A 12,805-nucleotide genomic window follows, 5' to 3' on the forward strand; every position below is an offset into this window, starting at 1 on the left:
TAACTAGAGGAAACGAATACATTTCTGAGAATTTAGAACTGTAACAAGAACAACGAACAACTGTTCTCATTCTGGTTTCGAGTGTTGCCGACGAACCAGTCTTGTTCTCTGATGTGACATTCGAATACTCTGTTTCAGTTCTCGAGTAAGCGGAGAACACGTTCGAATCGAGGACTAAAAAGTCCTCGGTTCTCGGATTGCCCGACGTGGCCCACATGTTGGCGGTTAACAATCGAAATCAGTCTTCAGACACAGTATTAGACCATTGATGCTCAAGGCAGCTGATTCTGGCGGCTGAGGTTTTTCTTTTCTTTACGAGTAGATCAAGCTTCTCATGGCACACCTGTAGCAGGGTGAAAAGTGAAAATTGTAACGTCCCCCTAGAAAAATTATAAATGCCTGTACTTACACTAACACACAATATTTTTTGGCGCAACGCAATCTGACTTTCAATAATCCCTACAAGAGAATGGCCCTGACTAACATTAACCTATACATTTCACAAATCACTTACCTCACAAAAATCTTCGTTACTCGAACTACTGCAATACAGCGAGCGCCACTACTGCCAGCTAAATAAAAGATTCTAACTACTGAAGGCACTAACTACTGATAGGCATAGTTAGCAAATGAAAGATTTTGATAGAGAACAAACAATGTATTTACCTTAATAGTGTTCAAAAGTCGTAATATATATAGCAGTTCATTATATCCAGTATTACAAATTTACTATTTCTGGCGGAAACACATCCAGATCGTCCGCTCTTAAAATTCTGCCATCTCTCTCCGCACATCCACCACTGCTGGCGGCTCACCTCCAACTGCGCAACGCTACGCGCTGTTAACAGCCAACTGCCCAACACTACAATAGCGAATATTACAACAATGCTAACCAGCCACAGATTGCACACAGCACGGCCAGTGATTTTCATACAGAGCGCTACGTGGCGTTACCAATATAAAAACCTAAACAGCCTACTTACAAAATGTGCAAGACGTCAGAAGTGAAGTGCCCACGGTCTAGCTACGATCGTTTGCACTGACGTCAGGTGTCTAGTGTTCGACACGCAAGACTGTCACCCCGACGGCCAATATGTCTCTGTAGCATGCGCGTTTACCCCACAGTACTGTGTAAAGCAATATAAAAATCTTGCAAGAGACGTTGAGAATGGCTGAAAGGTAGTCAGCAGAAGCATCGTAATGAGAATTAATAATATCCCGATCGCACGCCTGAAAAATGGTAGAATATTCGATCCGCCAGGAAAGCTTCAAGAAATACGAGCACTCGCAGCCATTCTATCTGTCTTATCACGTTCCCGATAAACTTTCCTCCTACAGCCTACTGCGAGTGCTGCTACTGTTAGTACTTTATTACTGAATTCAGAAGAGAAATATCTCTTCGACTAAAGCAGTAATGTGGCGGCCGTGACTCATGCTATTACCAATTTGCGTAAGGCTACTGAATATTACAGACTATAAATAGTGAAACTTCGGAATTTAACATTAGTCCTGCAAGAGAGTTTAGCCAAGCAACAAGCGACAACAGTTCTTTCTTCTGTCTTTAATATCTAGCCATCAAGTGTGCATAAAACAGGGGAGAGTACCAGGTACTTCCCTGTAATCGCTGTTGGGAGTTCGCCTGCGGGAAAAACACGCTTCTGTGGCGAGCGGTGATCTCCTGGTAACGACAGAGTCTGCCTGTACTATTCTGATCTGTCAGGGCCACAAGCAGAAGTCTAGATAATTTGATTTACCATCGAATGCGTTTTAAAAATACTATGAGTAACTACGGCGTATTATTGCGGTTGCAAAGTAGCCCAACCTAAAGTTATACGAGCTCGAGTAAAATGCTAACGACACACACTTTAAGCATGAATTTCTTCATCTACATCGACGCGATTACTCTGCTATCCACAATAAAGTGCCTGGCAGAGGGTTCAATGACCCACTTTCAAGCTGTCTCTCTACCGTTCCACTCCTGAACGGCACGCGGGAAAAAACGAGCACTTAAATTTTTCTGTAGGAGCCGTGATTTCACTCATTTTTTCGTGATGATCATTTCTCCCTATCTAGGTGGGGTGGGTGCTAACAGAATGTTTTCGTAATCGGAGGAGAACTGGTGATTGAAATTTCATGAGAAGATCCCGTCGCAACGTAAAACGCCTTTCTTTTAATGATTACCGTTCCAATTCACATATCATGTCTCTGGTACTATTTCCTCTATTTCGCAGTAATACAAAACGAGCCGCCCTTCTTTGAACTTTTTCGATATCATCCGTCAGTCCCAACTGATGCGGATCGCACGCCGGACAGCAATACTCCAGAATAGGGCGGACAAGCGTGGTGTAAGCAGTCTCTTTAGCAGACCTGTTGCACCTTCTAAATGTTCTGTCAATGAATCGCAGCCTTTGGTTTGCTCTATCCACAACACTATCTATGTGATTGTACCATTTAGGTTGTATGTAATTGTAATCTCTATGTATGTAGTTGAATTTACAGCCTTCAGATATGTGTGCCTTATCGCGTAATCGAAATTTAGCGGATGTCTTTTAAGACCCGCGTGAATAACTTCACATTTTTCTTTATTCAGGGTCAATTGCCAGTTTTCACATAATAGGGATATCGTATCTAAATCATTTTGCAATTCGTTGTGGTCATCTGTAGACTTTACAAGACGGTAAATGACAGCATCATCTGCAAACAATCTAAGAGGACTACTCAGATTGTCTCCTATGTCGTTAATACAGATCTGAACATTAGAGCGCCTATACCACTGCCTTAGGGAACGCCGGGTATTACTTCTATTTTTACTCGATGACTTTCCGTCTATTACTGCGAACTGTGACCTTTCTGACAGGAAATCACGAATCCAGTCGCGCAACCGGGGGGGGGATATTCCATAGGCACGCAGTTTGGTTAAAAGACGCTTGTGAACAATGGTGTCGAAAGCCTTCTGGAAATATGGAATCAATTTGACATCTCCTGTCAATAGCATTCATTTCTTCATGAGTACAAAGAGCTAGTTGTGTTTCACAAGCGAGATATCTTCTGTGTCCGTGCTGACTATGTGTCATTAAATCGTTTTCTTCGAGGTTATTCATAGTGTTCGAACACAGCATGTGTTTCAAAATCCAACTGCAAATCGACGTTAGCGATATGGGCCTGTAATTCAGCGGATTACTCCCATTTCCCTTTCTGCTATTGGTGTCACTTGAGCAATTTTCCAGTCTTTAGGTACGGATCTTTCTGTGAGCGAGCGGTTCTATATAATTGCTAAATATGGAGCTATTGTATCAGCATATTCTGAATGGAGCCTGACTCGTATACGATCTGGGCCGGAGGTCTTGGCTTTATTAAGTGATTTAAGCTGCTTTGCTACACCAAGGATATATACTTCTACGTCTCTCATCTTGGCAGTTGTCCTTGATTGGAATTCTTACCTTTTTATACGTAGTATAGGGATGCGCAGAAACTGATCGCAATTGCTAATGCTGTCGTGAGGCTCCTAATGTGGAAGATCGCATCGTTTTGCTAGCTTATCAACCTCTTTTTTTTTAGGCAAGTATCTCCGAAAGGGAGCATTAATGATGCCAGTCAGATGTGGTCCACCGCTGCAAAAATAGTACCTACTTAAAGTAATTACAATTTTATAAATTATTTGCAGACTTGCTAGCAGCAATATAACTTAAAGAATGTAGCTGGACCTTGTAAAAGGACACCCTCCTCTGACATTGCCTTTCCTTACACAAATACCTGATACCAAACAGTATTTGCGAATTTTGTATAGGTTAAAATTATCCCAGCTGTTTCACTAAAAGATTTTCGTATGATTTCTATACGATGTATTATTTTTCAGGCTAAAATGTTAAAAAGAAATTAATTTGTTACAATCGATATAGCTGAAATTATTCTTCTCTTAGAAATATTTTTAATTATGAAGTGTCTGGCATACTTAAAACTCATATTATTAATTGCACAATCTAACGCTAATTATTAAATTTATTTCTGGATTCATTTACAAAATCATGGCATAATTTGGTGAAGATTCTTCTTTTGTCAAGAAAGTTTATAAAATCTTTTGTTATGTAAACTCTTTGGAATTTAAAACTTCCTCGCAGATTAAAACTACGCGTCGGCCCGAAACTCGAATTCGGGACCTTTGCCTTCCGCGGGCGAGTACTCTACCATCTGAGCTACCCAAGCACGACTCACGACCCACCCTCACAGCTTGAGCTCTGCTAGTACTTCGTCACTTAGCTTCCAAACGTCACAGAAGGTCTCCCGCGAACCTTGCAGAACTAGCACTCTTGGAAGATGGTGGAGCACTTGCCCGCGAAAGGCAAAGGTCCAGAATTCGAGTCACGGTCCGGCACACAGTTTTAATCTGCCTGGAAGTTTCATATCAGAGTGAAAATCTCATTCTTTGTAATGTGTTAGTACCGCAAAATGAGTTGGTAATAGCGGGCATGCCTCTAATGGAAACGAACAAGCTGGCAATAACAATGTAATTTGTGGTGTTATAGAAGTGGAAACTGTAAAGACCGCGTGATAGAGAAAGAATATGACAAAAAATAAAATTCAAGAGTAAGAAGGCAAATCTTCAAACATTATTATGTCAACTGGAACCCACTAAGTTAAAGAAATTCAACCACAAGAATCTACCCTAGACGTTAATGCAGCCAACAACAAGAAAATGAAGATAAGTACAAAAGCTGTTTGGTGTATATCTTGCACCAGTCGAAGCTTTTGAAACTAATGAAGAGACTGGAGAATTTAATGTTGACATGTGGGAGGGTGAGACTAAAACCTGTTTATAACAAACTAGCTAGGCGCTAACGAATACCTTTGAAATTGATTTGTTTATTCAGTAAACAAGAAGCGTGGTTGTGGCACAAGTTATTTCAGTAAACTGTAGCAGGCAGCCAAATTCACGAAGCAGACCCAAAGTATCGCAAGTAGTTCCCAACTAATTCTGCAAATTACTGATGTGTATCAATAACTTACGTCCGTCCGTAGCTGTTCGGGGGTGCGGCTGACTGCCAGGCAGAGGAACCCGGGCTTGATTCCCGATTCTGATAAGTATTTTCTCTTGTTGGTAGGACTGGAGCGGGGTGCTCTCAACCTCGTGGTGCAACCAGAGGACCTACCTGAGCGGGTAGTGGCTGTTCCAGGTCACGGCGGCCGGGAGGCTGTGTACCGATACCATGCCCGTCCACACCGCATCCAGTGACGCCACTGGTGGAAGATGACACGGCTATCCTTCTGTACCGATGGAACTGCGAGCGCCAGCGGACGGAGTTTACGAGTTTATTTTTAACAATTAGATGAATACCCGACATTCTTGGTTATGTACTTAATCCAATTTTCAGTTAGTCCATCTAGCCGGCAGTTGTGGCCGAGCGGTTCTAGGCGCTAAGGTCGCAGGTTCGAATCCTGCCTCGGGCATGGATGTGTATGATGTCCTTAGGTTAGTTAGGTTTATATAGCTTTAAGTCTTAGGGGACTGATGACCTCTGATGTTAAGTCCCATATTGCTTAGAGCCATTTGAACCATTTGTTAGTCCATCTCCTTCTTCTCCCTCTCTATGTCCATCTCCTCCTTGAATTTCTCTCTGTCCATCTGCTCCACCCATTCTCCGTCCACATCGTCCATGCCCCATCTCTATCCATCTCCTTCTGCCCATCCCTCTGTCAATCTCCTCATCACCCTTATCTCTGCCAATCTGCTCGTCTCCTCTCTGTCCACCCGCTCCTTCGCCCTCTCTCCATCTCATACACCCCTCTAATTTCACCTCCTCCTAGACCACTCCTCCACCTCGCTATCTCTGTCCATCTTCTCCTCTTTCCTTCTCTCTCCACATTATCACACTCACCCCAATAGCAGGCTGGTGGTCTCTACCCCTACAGTATATCTTTCCAGACTGTAAATAATAAGTTAACCAGATTTGACTGAAATCGTGAAAGGATGTGGCTTTGTCAGTATACATTCATGTCAAATGTATTTCAGATATATTAACAATTGCACAGGTTTTCGTACATATACAGGGTGTTTCGAAAAGAGCTTTACAACTTTGAAAATTCGTATAAATTAATTCATAAAACCTAAAGAGGTGATTGTAGTGTCAATTTGTAGGGAAATACATCAAGTTTTGTCTCGCGTAGTTAGCTAGTGTCGAATCGCACTGTAAGGAGCGCTAGCGGCACTTGGGCAAATGATGACTGGCTTCATTGGACCCGAGCCGCTAGCTGTGTGTTTTGGTTTGAAGGATCGAAGTCGGCGACAACAGTTCAGCGGGATTTCCGTACCAAGTACACTAATGATCCGCCTAGTAGGCCTACAGTTTATGAGTGGTATTAAAGTGAAACGTCCCCTTCGAAAAATTAAGAATGGCTGTGCTGGTCAACCTCTTACGTTATTTGATTTTCAAACAGCTGAGCAAAACAGAACGTACTCAGACTTTTCTCTCTTTACTTATTCTGATCAAAACTAAACTGACACACAATATTTTTAGCGCAACGCAATCTGACTTTCAATAATCCCCACAAAAGAATGCCTCTGACTAACAATAATCACTTACCTCACAAAAATCTTCGTTACTCGAACAACTGCAATATAGTGAGCGCCAATACTGCCAGCTAAATAAAAGATTCTAATTACTGAAGGCACTAACTACTGATAGGCATATAGTTAGCAAATGAAAGATTTTGATAGAGAACAAAATGTATTTACCTTAATAGTGTTCAAAAGGCATAATATATATCTTAGTTCATGACATCCAGTTTTACAAATTTCCTTTTTCTGACGGACACACGTCCAGATCGTCCGCTCTCAAAATTCTACCATCTCTCTCCCCACATCCACCACTGCTTGCGGCTCACCTCCAACTGCGCAACGCTACGCGCTGTTCACATCCGACTGCCCAAACTGCAATAGCAAATATTCCAACAATGCAAACCAGCCACAGACTGCACACAGCACAGTCAGTGATTTTCTTACAGTGCGCTACGTGGTGTTACCAACATAAAAACCTAAACAGCCTACTTACAAATGTTTTGTAGAAACACGGTGCTCGGTAAGACATGGGAAATCATCATGTCGTCCAAGTACATCTGACGACGTCTTGATCGAGAGAGACAATGTTTTATCAACAGCCCTACGAAATCGACCCGGCACACATCTCGCAAACTGTAAATCCCACATACCACTGTTCTACGTGTGTTGAGAAATCGTTTGCATTTGAAACAGTACCGACTGACGATCGTACAAGTAATGAAAGACACTGATAAAATTGCTTGCAAGAACTTCTGTGCGGATATGTTAAATCGATTGCATGAGGATGAACATTTCTTGGACAAAATCATCTTTTCTGGCAAGTCCACTTTTCACATAAGGGGCAAGTTTAACACACATAACGGTAGGATTTGGAGCAGTGAAAATCCACATCAAACATTGCAACAAGTTTGTGATAGCCCTAAACTGAACTTTTATTGTGCATTGAGCAGGAACAAAGTGTACGGCCCCTTTTGATCTTTTTTGGTGAGAGAACCATCAATGGGTTAGTGTACCTGGATTATGTTACAACAATTTTGGATTTTAAAATTTTAAATTCTAAATTTGTGGGAAGATCTTATGGGACCGAACTGCTGAGGTCATCGTTCCCTAAGCTTACACACTAGTCTAACTTAAACTAACTTACGCTAAGGACAACACACACACTCATGCCCGAGGGAGGACTCGAACCTCTGAAGGAGACAGCCGCGCGGACCGTGACAAAGCGCCCTAGACCGCACGGCTAACCCGCGCGGCCCAATTTTTGATACCAGAGATCGATGAGGATGACCAAAAACGAAATATTCACTTTATGCAAGGTGGTACACCACCCCATAACTGGCTGACGTCCGGGATTTTCTCAGTGACCGCTTTCAAGGTCAATGGATTGGCCGTGATGCGCCAATAGTATGGCCCCCATATTCCCCAGACCTGACTCCACTCGATATTTTTATGTGGATTTATCAAGGATATCGTGTTTGCACTTCCCGTGCCGGCTTCTCTACCTGAAATAAGGCAAGATTTTACGCGGCCACTGAGTAAGTTAACACCTGCGATGCTACAGCGAGTTTGGGAAGATATTGACTTCCGATAGGATGCGTGCAGTATAACCAACGGAAGCCACATACAACGTCTTTAGTTTAAGCTAAAAAAACTTGATGTGTTTCCTTACAAAACAGCACTAAACCCAGCACTATATCTTCTTTCATTAAATTTATATGAATTTTTAAAAGTGATAAGAGTCCTTTTTGGAACACCCCGTATGTTTGCAGTTTCATTTCCACGCAGCTCAATGTTTATGACGTCGTATCTCCTCAACTATGAACTGTCCAATGACATAATTTTGTCGGAAGTAACAAATTATATCGTCATGCTTTATGCTTTAGTTTCTCACATGTCTAAGAGTTGGTAGCACAAATATCCTGAAATATGTGTCGTACAATGTTATATTTTTGCAGGTACATTCAGTAACATATGTGGATATTGTCTGCGAAATGTGTTGTGAATAGAGTTAGTAGTAAGGAAGTAATAAATTAAAACGTCATGCTTCATGCGGCATATGTACTGTATCTACAGCGAAAATGTAATTAGTGATAAACCGTTTTTCTTTCTTCATTTTATGGGGGTAATCATAGAGAATAATTTTCTTACAGGCTTGAAATTATGTGTACAGTTTGTTGCAAGTCTCTAAGTGCACCCATTCTCAAATAATGTATGACTGAAGTATGGGTTTCGCTCGCTTTAGGCTGCATTGATTTTTCAACCCAAACACCATCACTCTGAAAAGTGTATGGTTCTAACATCCACAGTGATTCTTTTCAGACAGTGAGTGACACGTGTACCATGTTAAGTTGAGATCGGTCCAGTTGTTTAGGAGATATACAAACATACATGATTCATACATTGTTGTTGTTGTGGTCTTCAGTCCTGAGACTGGTTTGATGCAGCTCTCCATGCTACTCTATCCTGTGCAAGCTTCTTCATCTCCCAGTACCTACTGCAACCTACATCCTTCTGAATCTGCTTAGTGTATTCATCTCTTGATCTCCCCCTATAATTTTTACCCTCCACGCTGCCCTCCAATACTAAATTGGTGATCCCTTGATGCCTCAGAACATGTCCTACCAACCGATCCCTTCTTCTGGTCAAGTTGTGCCACAAACTTCTCTTCTCCCCAATCCTATTTAATACTTCCTCATTAGTTATGTGATCTACCCATCTAATCTTCAGCATTCTTCTGTAGCACCACATTTCAAAAGCTTCTATTCTCTTCTTGTCCAAACTATTTACCGTCCATGTTTCACTTCCGTACATGGCTACACTCCATACAAATACTTTCAGAAATAACTTCCTAACACTTAAATCTATACTCGATGTTAACAAATTTCTCTTCTTCAGAAACGTTTTCCTTGCCATTGCCAGTCTACATTTTATATCCTCTCTACTTCGTCCATCATCAGTTATTTTGCTCCCCAAATAGCAGAACTCCTTTACTAATTTAAGTGTCTCATTTCCTAATCTAATTCCGTCAGCATCACCCGATTTAATTTGACTACATTGCATTATCCTCGTTTTGCTTTTGTTGATGTTCATCTTATATCCTCCCTTCAAGACACCATCCATTCCATTCAACTGCTCTTCCAAGTCCTTTGCTGTCTCTGACAGAATTACAATGTCATCGGCGAACCTCAAAGTTTTTATTTCTTCTCCATGGATTTTAATACCTACTCCAAATTTTTCTTTTGTTTCCTTTACTGCTTGCTCAATATAGAGATTGAATAACATCGGGGAGAGGCTACAACCCTGTTTTACTCCCTTCCCAACCACTGCTTCCCTTTCATGTCCCTCAACTCTTATAACCGCCATCTGGTTTCTGTACAAGTTGTAAATAGCCTTTCGCTCCCTGTATTTTACCCCTGCCACCTTTAGAATTTGAAAGAGAGTATTCCAGTCCACATTGTCAAAAGCTTTCTCTAAGTCTACAAATGCTAGAAACATAGGTTTGCCTTTCCTTAATCTTTCTTCTAAGATAAGTCGTAAGGTCAGTATTGCCTCACGTGTTCCAGTATTTCTGCGGAATCCAAACTGATCTTCCCCGAGGTCGGCTTCTACTAGTTTTTCCATTCGTCTGTAAGGAATTCGTGTTAGTACTTTGCAGCTGTGGCTTATACATCTGTATAATTTGTATTGGTTTGCAGTTCGTCTACGACCACACTCGCGGTAAAAACCCAGGTCCTGGCGGACTCGCGAAATATTCAAAGCCGTAAAGCGTCCCTACGCGGCCACTTGCCACAGAAAAATACAACACAATAACTTTCTAAACACTCTTACTACAAACAGACCTTCCCACCTATTCCAGCCGAAACATAGAATCCTATGTCGCGATGGAGTCGTAAAACTATTTAAGCTCCAAAATTTGTGCAGTGCAGCCATTTACTGCCCAAAATCCCTGAAGACCGACAAAATTTACAAAATCGCACCCTCGAGCCAGAATATTTACTCTACCGAGCTTCTAGCATGTGTCCTTCAATCTTGGGTTATTTCTGTTCAGCCTTTCCCGACGAAATTCTGTACCACATTGAAAGCCCACAATCAGGAAATTTCTAGCGACGATTTGCGTGTTTTGGAATGTCTGTCCGAGCTATTCAGAATATCATTCATTGATTTCTACGGTTATTTCACGCTCTGTTGCTTGACAACTCTACCCAAACGGCACTGCTGTCCGTCGTTAAGTGAAGCCCGTTGGCCACTGTGTTGTCCGTAGTGAGAGGTATAGCTGAAATTGGGTATTCTTGGCACACTCTTGAAACGGAATATTGAATTCCCTGACTATTTCCGAAATGGAATGTCCCATGCGTCTAGCTCCAACTGCCGTTCCGCGTCCGACGTCTGTTAATTGCCGTCGTGCGGCCACAATGACGTCGGAAACAGTTTCACATGAATCACCCGAGTAACAAATAGCTCCGTCAGTGAACTGCCCTCTTATACCTTGTGTATGCCACGCCACCGCCATCTGTAATGTGCATATTGCTATCCTATGACACTTATCACCTAGAAGAACTGGTAAGACGGACTGCTAGGATTTTTATTTTTTTAGATTACTAATGTCGTGTTCCAACAGTGTGCAACAGTGCATTCAAAACCAAATACAGGTATCCATTCCGTAACCTTTGAGTTTCTTTTGAAGTCGCAATGCTCCCTCGGTGAAACCACAGTAATACTATTATTCTGCCCGTGCTGCAAAAGCAACCGTTCAAGTATGTTTCGAGAACTTCGTGCAGTGGTCTCGGCGCTACTCCATTCAGCGAGCGTGAAGAGAGCAATTCTGCGCTGTTTAGTTTTCCTTGACACAGCTTGTGTGAACGTGCCACGAGGCACAGCATGCGCTGGGCTCACCTATTACGAAACGCGTCTCGTAACCCAGCGCACAACGGCAGTTTTCCTGCAGTGAACGAGCACTGATAACTTGGCACCGCGCCCGGAGCCAGCGCATGTGACCTCGAGACTTGGTTACTTCCAGCGGCGAAATACAGTACCGTAATAGACACTGTGTTAACCCATTAAGTACCAGTGTCCTATTTTGAGGACAGAGCACATATTTATTTATAAATACATAATAAATTATTAATGTGCAACTATTACTGTTCTACGTCATTTGTTGATGCTTTTTATAACAAATGTATGCTTACAGGAAATTAAAAGCAATAAATCCTACCATTAATTGATTATTGAATACCAAGGCACACTTTTCGTTATTACAGGTATTTACTTTATTGACAACTTAGTAATATTTGAAATATCTGGCAAAGATCTTTTTGTGATTATTTATAGTCAACAATATGTCTTTTAAACTACTTGCATTATTAGCTCAATTGGGGTTATATTCATTGTTTTCCACTCATATAAAATTTGGTGTACTCGAAATAGGACATTGGGACTTGGTGTTATCATTTCAGGTATTTTCATTTGAATATGAAACTCTGCTACTGCAGATGTATTTTCTTTTTTAGATCGTGGTAATTTTATCAGATTTTGTTGCTGAGGTAAGGAACGACCCCTCTTTTATAAATATATATTACAGGATATGAAGTTACTTTGATGGTGGTGGTGGTGGTGGTGGGTAGTGTTTAACGTCCCGTCGACAACGAGGTCATTAGAGACGGAGCGCAAGCTCGGGTTAAGGAAGGATTGGGAAGGAAATCGGCCGTGCCCTTTCATAGGAACCATCCCGGCATTTGCCTGAAACGATTTAGGGAAATCACGGAAAACCTAAATCAGGATGGCCGGAGACGGGATTGAACCGTCGTCCTCCCGAATGCGAGTCCAGTGTGCTAACCACTGCGCCACCTCGCTCGGTTACTTTGAAATTTACAGTTTATTATGTAAGTATATTTATGAATACGTTACCCAGTAGTAAATAATACAGTTCCAGATGGACAGAGGTATTTACACATACCCTTTTCTGTAGTTTGTGATGATGTATTACTCTTTCATTTCACTTTATTCTATTACATTTTATTTCATTTCATTTTATATAGATTATAATGGCCTTCAGACGAGATAGATACCTCACTAACCAAGAAATAGAAGAAATAATAAACAGTGACGCATCCTATAAAGTGGTGTCAGATGATCAGGACCATACTGATATCACCGTATGTCCTCCTGAAGTAGACTATATGACCAACGAAGAAGAAGGTCCAGATGATGTTACTGGAATCGTGGAAGTCTCAGATGTGCCAGGGGCTATTGAAT

This window comes from Schistocerca serialis, chromosome 6, assembly GCF_023864345.2.
Source record: "Schistocerca serialis cubense isolate TAMUIC-IGC-003099 chromosome 6, iqSchSeri2.2, whole genome shotgun sequence".
Classification (NCBI taxonomy): domain Eukaryota; kingdom Metazoa; phylum Arthropoda; class Insecta; order Orthoptera; family Acrididae; genus Schistocerca; species Schistocerca serialis.